The sequence below is a fragment of the Mustela putorius genome, unplaced genomic scaffold, assembly GCF_011764305.1.
Source record: "Mustela putorius furo isolate JIRA1106 unplaced genomic scaffold, ASM1176430v1.1 tig00003932_pilon_pilon_pilon:0A:0A, whole genome shotgun sequence".
Lineage (NCBI taxonomy): Eukaryota > Metazoa > Chordata > Mammalia > Carnivora > Mustelidae > Mustela > Mustela putorius.
In genome coordinates, this window is record NW_025422077.1 from 9,826,355 (window position 1) to 9,839,016 (window position 12,662).

Below are 12,662 nucleotides of genomic sequence, written 5' to 3' on the forward strand. Positions count from 1 at the left end.
ACAAAGTTACAGACATTGGGAAAGCCTGGTGTTGCTTCTGATCAAGACCAAGCCAGGTGTTGCTCAAGACCAAGCTTCCACTTGACCTCTGTGAGTGGAAGGCTGATTGCTTTTTAGGGATTTTGCAAGTGGTATTAACCCCATCATATCTGACATAAGTGGAAATATTACCTGTGTTGAAGGTCCCAATAAGATAAGACAGAATCCCCACTGAAACAAATATAGAAGTAAGAATATTGAGAATGGTGAGAAAAATGTCCCATGTTGCTTGTTTGGAGACACTCTGAGCTAGTAAACAACTAGGTTTAAGACTGGCCTGGCCTTAAAGTGAACTGACTAGAGGTTTTCAGGGGCTGCAGGGGAAGGGGAAATGTGGTGTGCTAATCAGGGGGCACAAAGTTTCAGCTGAGGGAGATAAATAAGTTCTAGAATTCTGCTGTATAACATTATACACTTAAAAATTAGGTAAGCAGGGGTGCCTGGGTGGCTCAGTGGGTTAAAGCCTCTGCCTTCAGCTCTGGTTATGTTCCCATGGTCCTAGGATCGAGCCCCACATTGGGCTGTCTGCTCAGTGGGGAGCCTGATTCCTCCTCTCTCTCTCTCTCTGCCTGCCTCTCTGCCTACTTGTGATCTCTGTCTGTCAAATAAATAATTAAAATCTTTTTTAAAAGTTTGGTAAGCATTCTTTCCATAATAAGACTTTTTTTAAATGACCTTAAGAACTTAACCTGTTTGTAAGTAAAGAAGTTTTAATATACTCCATAAATTCACTTGTCAATATCCTCCACATGTGTCCTGCATTGTAAGATGCAAATATAATATAACATAGCCAGTATTGCAGATAACTAATCTTTAATTCCACATAATTATTGTGGGTTTTTGGGGTTATTTTCTGATGTTAATACAATCAAAGGGAGGGAAGAAAACCAGTGTGGATGATAAGACTCTGCCCTCAAAGTCATACAATGACGGATCTAGAAACAGGGTCTAAGGAAATCATGTAATCTAGAATCTTCCCTTCCTCCACTTGAGAGGAGAATCTCCCACACCTCAGAAGACACTTAATCATACACCACCTTGTAAGATATCTGTTGTCCTCATTCGTTTGGGCTGCTATTTAAAAATACTATCGACTGGGTAGCTTATAAACAACAGAAACTTATTTCTCACACTGCTGGGGGTTAAGCTCACGATTAAGGAACCAGGAGATTCCGAGTCTGGTTGAAAGCTCGCTTCCTGGTGCATAGATGGTGGTCTTCTCAATGTGTCCTCACATGGAGAAGGGCAGGGGAGCTCTTTGGGGTCTCTTTGATAAGGACACTAATCGAATTCTGGAGGACTCCACCATCATGACCTAATCACCTTCCCAAACCCCCACTGTAAATACCATCATACTAGGGGGGTGGGTTCCAGCATAAGAATTTGAGGGGGATATAAGCATTTCTTCTACAGCATCAGCTTACACTTGCTTACACTTACTTATAGTAAGTATACATACTTCTACTTAGCTTACTATTACATTTTTATTTACTTAACATCTTCACCTTGATCCTACTCATAAGCTCCTGGAGGGAAGTTGTCCTTTGTGTATCCATGATACACAATAAACATTTGGTGCTTGACAACTGTGGTCTGATCCCAAACCAGAAGCTGCAGGGACTGCGTCGATTTCCTTACACCATTAATTTCTCCTTCCATTGAAGGGTCCCGCTCTTCGGGAGGTGTGTGGGTGTTACCTAGAAGGCATTGCTCATCAGTTTGACTCCAGAGTCCCTGCTTATGATTGGAATTTTGTGTCTTCCTGCCATTTCAGAGACTTGTAACCAATGTGAGCAGCTCAGACAACGTGCCAAGGTTGGGTGGGTAGGAGTGCAGGTGGGAAGGAGAGCAGGGCAGACCTCACGAAGTTGGGGAGAAGGGAGCTGTTGTGGTGGGAGAGGACACACTTCCTGGTGTGTCTCCTTTGGTCCCTCTTATGTATGGTAAAGGGATGTTCAGATCTGTGCTCCCTTGAGTACAAGGGACAGACTCCAAGGGATTGAACGGTCCCTGGCAAGCACGGGAGGAAGAGGGGTTGTCCTTTCCCTTCTCTGACGTCTGAAGTCTTACTTATCCTGTAGCATCCTACCCAAGGAGAGTTTCTTCTCCAAATGAAGACATTAAGCTGCCCGCCACCCCTCTGTCCTCACAGCCTCGGCGCCCTCCTCTCAGTGGGCGAGTCACATTCCGCCTTCCGGGCACCAGTGCGTCACTTAGAATCGTCATCGTCCTGCTTTGGATGGCAGGCATTACACGTCCTGGGCCAGGACGCAGCCCTCTGTAAAAGCTGACCCCGAGCTGAAGGTCATTTTCTGCTTTATAGAATAATAAGCATGTCTGTGTGAATGTGTGCGTGTGTGCGTGCGCGCGCGTGTGTGTGTGTGTGTGTGTGTGTGTGTCCTGCTACCATCTGCAAACTCCTTGAGCACAGACACTTTGTTCTGTTACTGCCTTTGTTTAAATGACACTCCCCTCCCCTCCCACACATCTTGGGTCACCCAGGTGGCTCAGTCGGTTGAGCATCGGACTCCTGCTTTTGGTTCAGGTCCTGATCTCAGGGTCACGAGATCGAGCCCCGAGTCAGGCTCCACACTGAGTGTAGAGCCTGTTTGGGAGTCTCTCTCACTCCCTCTCCCCCTTCGCCTCCCCAAGCCCACTCTCTCTTGCCCTACATAAATAATGACACCCCCACATTTTTTGCTCAAGAAAATCCTATTTATCCTTAAACGCCACTGCTGCTGTGGTACCTGCTTAGGGACCTCAGGCCAAAAGGGCTTTCTTGTTTACCTGTCTTATAATGGTACTGGCTATCCATCTATAGTGTCATGATTTCTTAGGTACCATTCCGCTTTCTTTCCTTGAAAACCTGAGACTGGGTATCCCTAGCTCTTTGCCTAGTGTCTGGCACTTATTAGGGCTTTCAAGAAAACACAGGCAGACCTGAACTGGAGAGATTTCATAGGTAGCAACTGAGGTAAAGAAGGTAAGAATTAACAGCCATTAGCAGGATGTTTTTATTCCCCCCAAGTTCTTCTTAACCTCTGACCTGGGCAGGATTAAGACTTGGATTGTGTCACAGGGCAGCTGTCCTGGGACAGGGTTCCATTTGGGTTCCAGTTAAGGCTGCCCCATCCCAGCAGAGTTGGAAGGCCTTGAGGACCCCGAGCAGCCAAGAATTCTGGGGCCAGGCATGCTGGGCCTGCTGCGGTGCCATTACCATGGTTCCCCAGAGGCAGCCCAGCCACGGTCAGGCAGGGGGACAGAAGCACGGTTGGCTCACCAGGAGTCATGTCTGGAGGAAGGAAACAGGCTACAGAGGAGATAAGAGAGAAGTTGACTCTTAGCTAAACAACTAACTTGCAGCGCATTTTATGCCCTTCTCCCACAAGTCTGATTGTTGAAGTCCATTGCCCCATAATTTATAAGATGAAATCACTTCTCACCTTGTTAGGCATTTAGCACACATTTAGAGGAAGGGTGTAAGGCTCCTTAATGCCAACTCTCCTTTCACAATTTAGAGATAGAAATCAGAAAACCATATCACCTTTAACAGAGTTATGCAGATTGCTTTGGGCAGGCCAAGAGTGGGCTGTGATAAAGGGTGATTGACTGAAGCCAATGTAGTAACAGGGAATGAGCAGAATGAAATTCTGTGCTGTTCATGTAGGGGCAAAAGCCATCTGGGCTCTGTGGAGGCAGATGCACCTTTCAAAAGGTGACAACAAGTTGATTTGAGAAGCAGGAACTTCTCTGAATATGGTCAACTCTGTTCCCACAATCACGGGCTGAGAACCTGACACCAGGTGGAGGTGCTGGAATTTTCGATGATGGTTTTGTCTGTTGCATGAACCTAGCACGGTAAATAAGACACTGGAATATGTGTGCGTTCCCATTTTTTTTAATGTTTTCCCAAAAGAATCCAGATCTCTCCATCAAGTTTACCAAAGAGAAATTCTCCAGCACGCAATAGTGTATTTTCTCTTCTTTTCTCTCCTTCTCACCAAGTCCCCACTCCCATCCATTCCCCAATTCTGATGGTAAATGTTATTGGCTCAGAGAAAGAACAGAGATGACAGAAAGCAGGTGTTAGGGATAAAACACCCTCAGCCCTTTCCACATACTATTTATCAAGGACCTGCCATGTGCCTAGCATGTTATTCAACACTAAAGGAGTTGCAAGAAATTCAGGGACTGTGCTGCCTGCCCTCCATCAGCCCCATATCTACCCAGTGGAGATTCAAGGCTCTCCTACAGAAAGCAACTGAAGCATCTGCTGAATTTCAAAGGTCTTTCCATTGGCCTGGTCCCTCTTAAAAAGTTCCAGCAAATAGGGGCTAACATCTCAAGTCTTCAGTGTTTCCACCATCAAATCCTATCAGAAGCTCGGAGTTGGTTACTCATATATATACTCATGTGGTTACCTCTCAGCACCGCACAGTGCCAGCCCCATCCCCACCCCCCAAGACATTCTCCACCTCATACTGCACATGACCTCCTGGCTACTGTCCCTTCAGTCCATTAAGTCAACAAGCACTGCTGTAGGCATGAGTTCTCCGCCCTTCTCCCACATCCTCGCACTCCACAGTGGCCTCCCTGTCTTAAATTCTTCTTCATTCCGTGTCCTCACACCTGTGTCTTTGAGCCATTGTCCTCCAGCCTGTGCTTTGCTTTCTCTGACAACATGGCTGGTCCTTGGTCAGGTAGGAAGCAGAGTTAAGGGAGATGACTTTGGTTTGAGCCTAGGTAGGGGTGGTGCCCATGGAGATAATTGTATACATGGATCTGAGCTTCATGAATGAAGTCAGTGCCAAAAGCATAGACTTCAGAATCATTGACATGTGGGGACAGTTCAAAAAACAAAAACAAAAACAGAACAACAGCTCTGGAGTGAATGGAGATTTCTCAGGGATGCAGGAGGAAGAAGAGAAAAGCACTGGGAGGGGCATTCCCGAAGAACGCAGTTAAGAGGTGGGTAGGTAGAAGAGAAGCTACATGGAAGGAAAGAAACAAGAGGGAAACCAGGTGGCTAAGGAGTCACTGAAGTCATGGGAGGAGAAAGAAGGGAGAAGTCCACACTGTCGGCCACCACAGGGATAGCAAATGAGATAAAGATGCCAGGGCCATTGAGTTTGGCTACTACATTGTAGGGCTGAAGTATATGACCTGAGCAGTTTCAGAGTAGAGAGGAATCCAGAACCTACTTCTGGAGGCTGAAGAGTGAGAAGGAAGTGAGAAGACAGACATGGCTCTAGATGCTTCTTTCGAAAAGCTTTCCCCAGAAGGAAGGAGACCTTATTAGAAGACCATGCAGGATCAAGGGAGGTTCCCCAGCCGGGTGCTGGCATTGCTTAAGGTGGCTGAAATCTGAGCAAATTAACAATATGGGAGTCAAAAGCCTATGAATGTGGAAAGGGTGACAATCTCCTAGGGGAGAGTTGACAGAGACAGAGCAGGACCGTGAAAGAGAGGGGAATTAAGAATTTGGGTGCAGTTTTTAACCTTCTACTTTGAATCTTGAAGACAAGCAGCCCAGGGTAACTTGATATGTGGCCATTCTGGTCTAAGAGCTTCAGCGTCTTTCCTGAAGAAGGAAGAAAGGTCATCTTCTGAGAATGAGAAGGAAAGGGCTGAGCTGGGAGTTTGGGAAAAGGGATGATGGTTCGAAAAACAAAAGTGAGGTGGGGAAAGGAATGGCTGAGGAGGACAGGAACAGAATTATCGGTGCATCATTCAAGGCCCCACTGAGACAGTGCTTCTCCCAAGCTAAACTCTACGCATGGCCATCTTGGGCTTCCATAGCTGTAATCAGCAACTTTTTTATGTTCCGTGTTTAGGAGTAGAGAAACAACATAGGGAGTTTACTTGTTGGGTTGCTGAACAGAATTTGTGCTCACTGTAATAGATGCTTGTTCGAGACATGGATTTGTCTTCCCTGCCTCCAGTGCTTCTAGGGACTTCCTCAGTATTCTCTGTGGACTTTGTGCCTTTTTCATCGTATCCCACACAGTATTGCTTCTATCAAAGAAGGTTATTTCATGGGAAAAGACACGTGTTCGTGCTCCGAGGATTCCTAGGCTGATCAGTTGCCCTTCATCTAGGAACACATGGCCTCATAGAATGGCGGGATGGCCCCCGCTAAGGCCCAGGGACAGGGCTAGCTGGGAACAACGGCCAACAAGGCTGTGGGACGTGGTGTATGTTCCAAATGCAACAAATGAACGGTGATGTTTCTTAAAACAATACCTAACTTTTTCTTAAATATTTTCAGGATTTCTAAGCCACACAGTTCAACTAGAGTTTTTTCAAATCATCTCAAACCTTGCCCACTTTTCCCAATATACTTATTTTTTTAAATCTGCATAGGAAGGGACCCATGCAGTTCAAACCTGCCTTGCTCAAGGGTCAGCTGTATGTTATAAAAATCCTTTGTTTTCTCTGAAACCCAGTGGAAAGAGCTCTAGGTTCATGATCACACACCCTGAGTGCTACATCAAACCTAGTCTCTTCATACCTCAGTTTCTCATTGGTGACATGGAGCTCCTCAGACTAACTACTATAAGGGGCACATGAAACAGTGGGGGTAAAATCATTCTCTAAATGGTCAAGGGCTATGTAAATCTAAGGCTTACTGCATCTTTTTTGAAGAGTCCAGAGTGAGGCGTCCCGGAAGGGGCTGGTTCACCCGGATGTCACCCTGAACGCGATAGCCCCCCAGCTGTGGGATGATGGGAGCAGCCGAAGCTTGGCCGTAACTCCTAACTTGGGCTCTGTCTTTCCCTACCCGCATGACCTCAAGCGGGTGACTTCCTCTCTCTGAGCCTTGGCTCCCTCACCAGGAAAGCAGGGCAATCTTTCCTCCCAAGAAGGCAGCTGTACAGATGAGGGGAAATAACGCAGATTATGTGCCTCGTTCAGGGACTAGCGCCCGGCAACTGTTGAAAAGAAATGTCACCTGCCAACTTCCCCGACAGGCCCTGAGCCCGCGGCGCTGTGCCATATGGTTCCAGCCCATCCAAACATGGGGTCATCCACCGCGCTGGGGCGACAAATAAAGGTTTCTAGGCGTGTGGTTCTGTCCGTCAGGCTCCCCCCACCTGAAGAATTTTTGTAAGTGGCTAAGTGATCCAGAAGCCATTCCGTCTATCCAATTCACTCAGCAAATATTTATTGATTGTACCCTCGAGCTTCTCACAGGGGGTCCTGGAGAGAGGAAGACCAGGGACGGACAGGTCACTCTTCTTTCTCTGGCAGGAGCTCCAGAGTGATGGGAACACGCTGTGCATATGATAAGCCTGTCAGAAGACAACTGTTTCCAGGGCCAAGGGGTGAGGAACAAAAGGACGTCTCAAGCCTCAGCCAGGGGGCATCGGCTGCCTCTCGGGCAGCGGAAATACATTGCCAGCACAGCAGTGACACAAGCAGGAAGCCAGCTCGCCCCAGCAGACCACACTAAGGTTCTTCATGTGCCAGGAACATGGGGCGTTGAATGAAAGCCAGGCTGTGCACCTGGGTAACAGAAGGTGACGACACCACAGGGAATGGGTACCGTCCCCACGGCTCTAGCCTCCTCTCCGTCGTTAGTATGTATGAGACTTGGAGAAGAGCTGGGCTAGCTCGGGGTTATGGAAAGGCACTAGTAATCCCCTTGGGAGAGAGAAGGAAGGAACTGCCTCTCCCGTGCTTGTGGAAAGGAAGGGCCCTGCCAGCCATTTGCTAGGGACCTGGAGGTGGATGGACACTTGTCACGCAGCCATCCATCCTGGGAACAGATCCCACCACTGTGGAGTGAACACAGCCCATTCTCTGTGGCCAGAATGAGAGCTCTCCAAACCATCCGCGAAGGCTGTTCAATGACAGATATTAACCCAAAGGCTCAGCCAGACTTCCTGGCTGACTCCTTGGCCAGCACGGACCTCGGGAAGGCGGCTGGACAACCTTCAAGTTCACTCAGAACATGATAACTTTGGCACTTGGACATCTTTCCAAAAATAAAATAAGATAAAATAAAAGATAAAATATATTCAAATCATATTTTAGAGTTTCTGTGAATTTGGGGCCCTTTACCTTATATGCTAGCAGTAATGGCTTAATAACTCAAGAAAGTGTCAATTCTCAAAAGAGCCAAGAGCAAATATGACTGAGATGAATATTATCCTCGATCCCAGCTCTCACCTTAGTTCCAGCTGTTTCGTTAGACAGAGACAAGTTCAAACCCTCTCTTCAATGCAACAGAGCCATTTGGTTATTTCAGGGTGTTTCTTAGCACAATTCTAAATCAGCCCATTTTGGCAGAAGTCCCTTTCGATCATTAAATATCTTGGGAAGGAGAGAAAGAACGTGGCCTTGACCGTGGGGGTTGGGTTTGCAGGATAGGATCACTGAACGGAATCTGTTGAAAATGACGAAGTCCCAGTAAAGAGGAAATTGTTCTCTTCTCTCTTTCTACTTTGAATCTCAAGCAATAGTCCGTAGCTCAAAGTCTGGAAGGTGAAGGCGTTCCAGACACAAAACGCTTTATTAGGCCAATCCTGATGAAGCACCCACCTCCCGGCACAGGATCTGTCCGCTACGTGGTAAGTTGGTGTTAGACAATGGGGCGGTCTGCATTACTTAGAACCATAATCAGCTGGTGAGTAGGAATGAGGTTATAAATTCAGCTGTCTCGTCATCCCTTTCGTCTATGTAAAACACTCTCAAAATTCTCCCCAGGTCTTTCTCAGGGCCTTCTGGGAATGCCTTTCATTCTATGAACAGTTCTGGGCTTGCTCTTCTCCCACTGGGCTCTGCTGGGCATCAGCCTGGTCTCCACTGGGGCAAGGCTACCTGCCCAGAACCTGTGTTGCTGTGTCCCCAAATCTGCCTTCCCAATGCTGCCCCCAAAAGCTGCATTCCTCATCCCTCACTATGGAAGGACCAGACTGGTTCCCAGCAGAAATAAGGATGTGGGCAGGAGTCTTCCCCTTTACAAAGGGGCCGGATTGTGCCCCCCCCACACACACACTATTGGTCCCATCTCGTTCTTCTGCCCACCATCCACAGGTGTCTTGGGACCTAAAGCTTTCAACTCAAGGATCCCCTTTCTGGGTCCTCCTTCCACGCAAAGCAACCCGCCTAAAGACACATAGGAGCCCCACATGTCTGTTCTGAATGTTGGCTCAGCCAGGACCACTCTGCTTTAAGAAACCTCAGGAGTCTACAAGGCGAGCAGAGATGTTTCAGAGAGGAGGTGGGACTTGAATGGGACTTTAAAGCAAAGGTGATAAATAGGTAGAAAAGAGTGTGGGAAGAAAGATGTTACAGGAACTCAAGGATCTGTTGTATCTTCTGACCATTGAGAATGAAAGAGGGGAGAGAGCAAAGGGAACTGAGAGTTCCTGGCAGCTCAGCCCAAGTATTATCTCATTTAATCCTCAAATCCCTGTATTAGTTCTCATTCTCCATGTTTTATGGGTGAGAAAACCAAAGTGGTGAGAGATCAAGGGCAGCCTTTGTCACATTACAGATTATACTTTAGGAAGTGCCACTCCGGAGTGGTTCCCATTGGGGAGTCAGGATTCCGGAGCACTAGTGTTCTCTGTCCATCCTGCAGGCTCCTTCGTGCAACGCCACACCTGTAAGACTACTGTTGTCCTCTTGAAGGCCAAGCCACCTATGAGGTGCCAAAACCCTAAAGAGGGGACCAGAGGCTGAGAATATCTGGCACCCTCTTCTTCTTTGAAAAGAGGAGCCTTGGAAGAAAATGAAGCCATTAATAGCTCTGTTTCTAAATATAAGTATTCTTACACTTTCTCGGGAGCTGGTTCAATGGAGACCCCATTGCACGGCTTTCTTTGGATTGGCGTCTCTAATTTCAATCCAAAGTGATTATTCAAAGCTATTTAAAATCCTGAACCATGAATAGAAATGGAAACATGTAATGCAGGCAATGAGCAGACCAGTCCCTGGGGTCCTTCACGCAGATAATAGCATACTGAGTTTCATCTAGCGGCAGTCCCTTCTGGATGCTGGGTGAAGGACGGGGGTGAGATGCTAAGATAAATAATTCAAGGCTCCTCCCAAGTGAAAATCAAGCTCCCTTCCTCTCTCTCCCCTTGAAACCACTACCTTCCTCAATCTGTAAAGGAGCTAGTATGGTGACATTATCAGAGTATCTTCCTCTGTTGGAAACACCAGCCTGGACCCGTCTGCACCCTCACTAGCTTTCAAACTCACTCAAGTTGTAAAGAACAGATACACCAATGGGTTAAAAAGAAACTGCCTGTGATGAAACAGGGACACGATCTGCTAGACTTTGCAAATCCCACACACAGTTTTCTCTGTCCATAAACGAACACGGAAGCATGGAGTGGAACAAAGATGACCCTGTCATACGATCCTCTCTGAGCAAATAGGAACATGTGAGTGGGGCGGCGTGGCTCCTTGACCAAAATCTTTGTCCAGAGAAGCCTGGTCGTGGCTCGGCCCTTGATTACATCCTGTGGGAGTTCAGCAGCATCTTAAGGTCTGAGAAGCAGAATGAGCTACTAGAAAGGAACTTTCCTAATGCAGAATCAACATCAGGACTCTTTTTTATGTGGCAGGGAGCGTAGAACACTGGCTGGGGAGGATCAGCAGGTTGACATTTGAATCAGAGCTCTGCAGCTCTCTTGCCGTGAGTTCCCAGGCGATTCGCAGAAGCTCTTAAAGCCTCAGTTTGCCTGTCGTCAAATGGGAGCAGGAGGCAAGAGCTTCAGCTCTGAAGATCACAAAGCAGTAATAAGAGATTCTAAAGATGTATTTGAAACCATGCTGTGGGCTGCCTAATGCATCAAAGATACAAGAGAGTCCCCTTAGTATTGATATACTCAACTCCAGAACATTGTATTTAGAAAATTCAAGTAGTCTGGTTGTGACTGTGTATCTCTGACCATTTCCCTCTGTGTGGATAAAGAGTGACTCCCTAAATCAAAGCAGGCCCCACAAAGAGACAGGCAATCGTTCATGAATTCTATTAAGAGTCTAACCATCCTTCTTCCGTCTCGTGTCATAGAAATGCTGGTTATCCTTAGGCGTACAGCTTGCTACAACCTGAACTTGAGTTTTAGTCTTTCCAAAAATCTGTTTTCTTTTCTTCTACTGGACATAGAGGGATCTGCTGAAGGAGAGCCCTGAGAGTCAGGGAAAGAAGTCCAGAGCTTCGTTCTGTCCCAGCCTTGCCACGTTGATGTCACGGATAGCCCTTCGAGGACACCACAGCTAAGCTGCTACATCCCTTGTGCCTGGTCCTGGGTTCGGGATTCCCCACTCCCTGGAGCCATCGTACAGGAACAGCCACGCTGGTACTGGAACAGGACCATTTGGCCTTACAGAGGGCTTTCCTAGTTGACGGTTTATAACTCACCCTTAGCTTCCAGAAAGCAGACTGAAGCTTAGTCCATAAAGTTCTCATCTGAAATCCATGCCCGTAATTTTCTGTTGTCTAAAGAGAAACCCCAGCTCCTTAGCCAGGAAGGCATGGTCCTCACAATTCATTCCCAATCTGGCTTTTCAACCCGTATTCAATTACACCTATCTATCTATCTATCTATCTATCTATCATCTATCTATCAACTACCTATACACATGTGTAAATAGTTATATGGGAGGGAATTATTCCAAGTTCCATGGGGACACGCTCACATACATTGTATCTGAAACAGCCTAGTGATTTACGGATTTGACTCTGATAGGCACTTGAACTTATTCAGATGCAAAAACGTAATTGTTCAGGTATTACGCACACATTTTCACGGTGGGCAGAAAAAACTCTGGGTACCCTTGTCTTCTCATAGAGTCACTGTTTCTTGCTTAGAAAAGTTGAGTTTCAAGCTGCCTTTTTTAATCCTTTTGACTTGCAACGATTTCCCAGTAGTCTGCTGTAATTCATAAACAGTTCTGTGTTGTCTCTCAATAGGTTAGATGAACTCTTTGTGTTGACTCCTGGGGAGTTCATGTCTGTGTTCCAGCGGTCAACCGGCTACAGGATCCACACCCCCAGGGAGTGCCCAGCTGGAACAAATTCTCCCAGCACAGCCTCGCTCAGTTTTGGGGTTCACTCCAACCACCTTTGTTCATTCACATGCTTATACTTTTTAAAATTTTTTATTTTTTGGTTAGAGGCAGAGAGAGCCCAAGCAGGGAGAAAGGCAGAGGGAGCTGGAAAGCAGGCTCCCTACTGAGCTGGAAACCCGACATGGGGCTCGATCCCAGGACCCAGAGATCATGACCTGAGCCGAAGGCAAACGCTTAATCATCTGAGCCACCTAGGCACCCCACATGCTCATACTTTTAATCTCAGATACACACTCCAATGCCTGCTCACCCAACCAGGCTGTAAAGAATGTCTTTAGTTGGTCAGTTTCCTAGTTTACACTCATCTGGAAGCTGAGATCTGAACACTATGGTCTTCTGCTCTGAACGGTTCCTGGCAGATGTCCCAGCATGCCTGGGGCCCACCTGACTGTCTGTCTGTCTGTCTGTTTGGGACATTCCCCTCTATTGTGGTATTTTGATGCCTTTGCTATCAGAAGTCTACCCCCCTTCAAAACCCAGCATAGGGCTGCCTGGGTGGCTCAGTCTGTTAAGCATCTGCCTTTGCAGAGAGA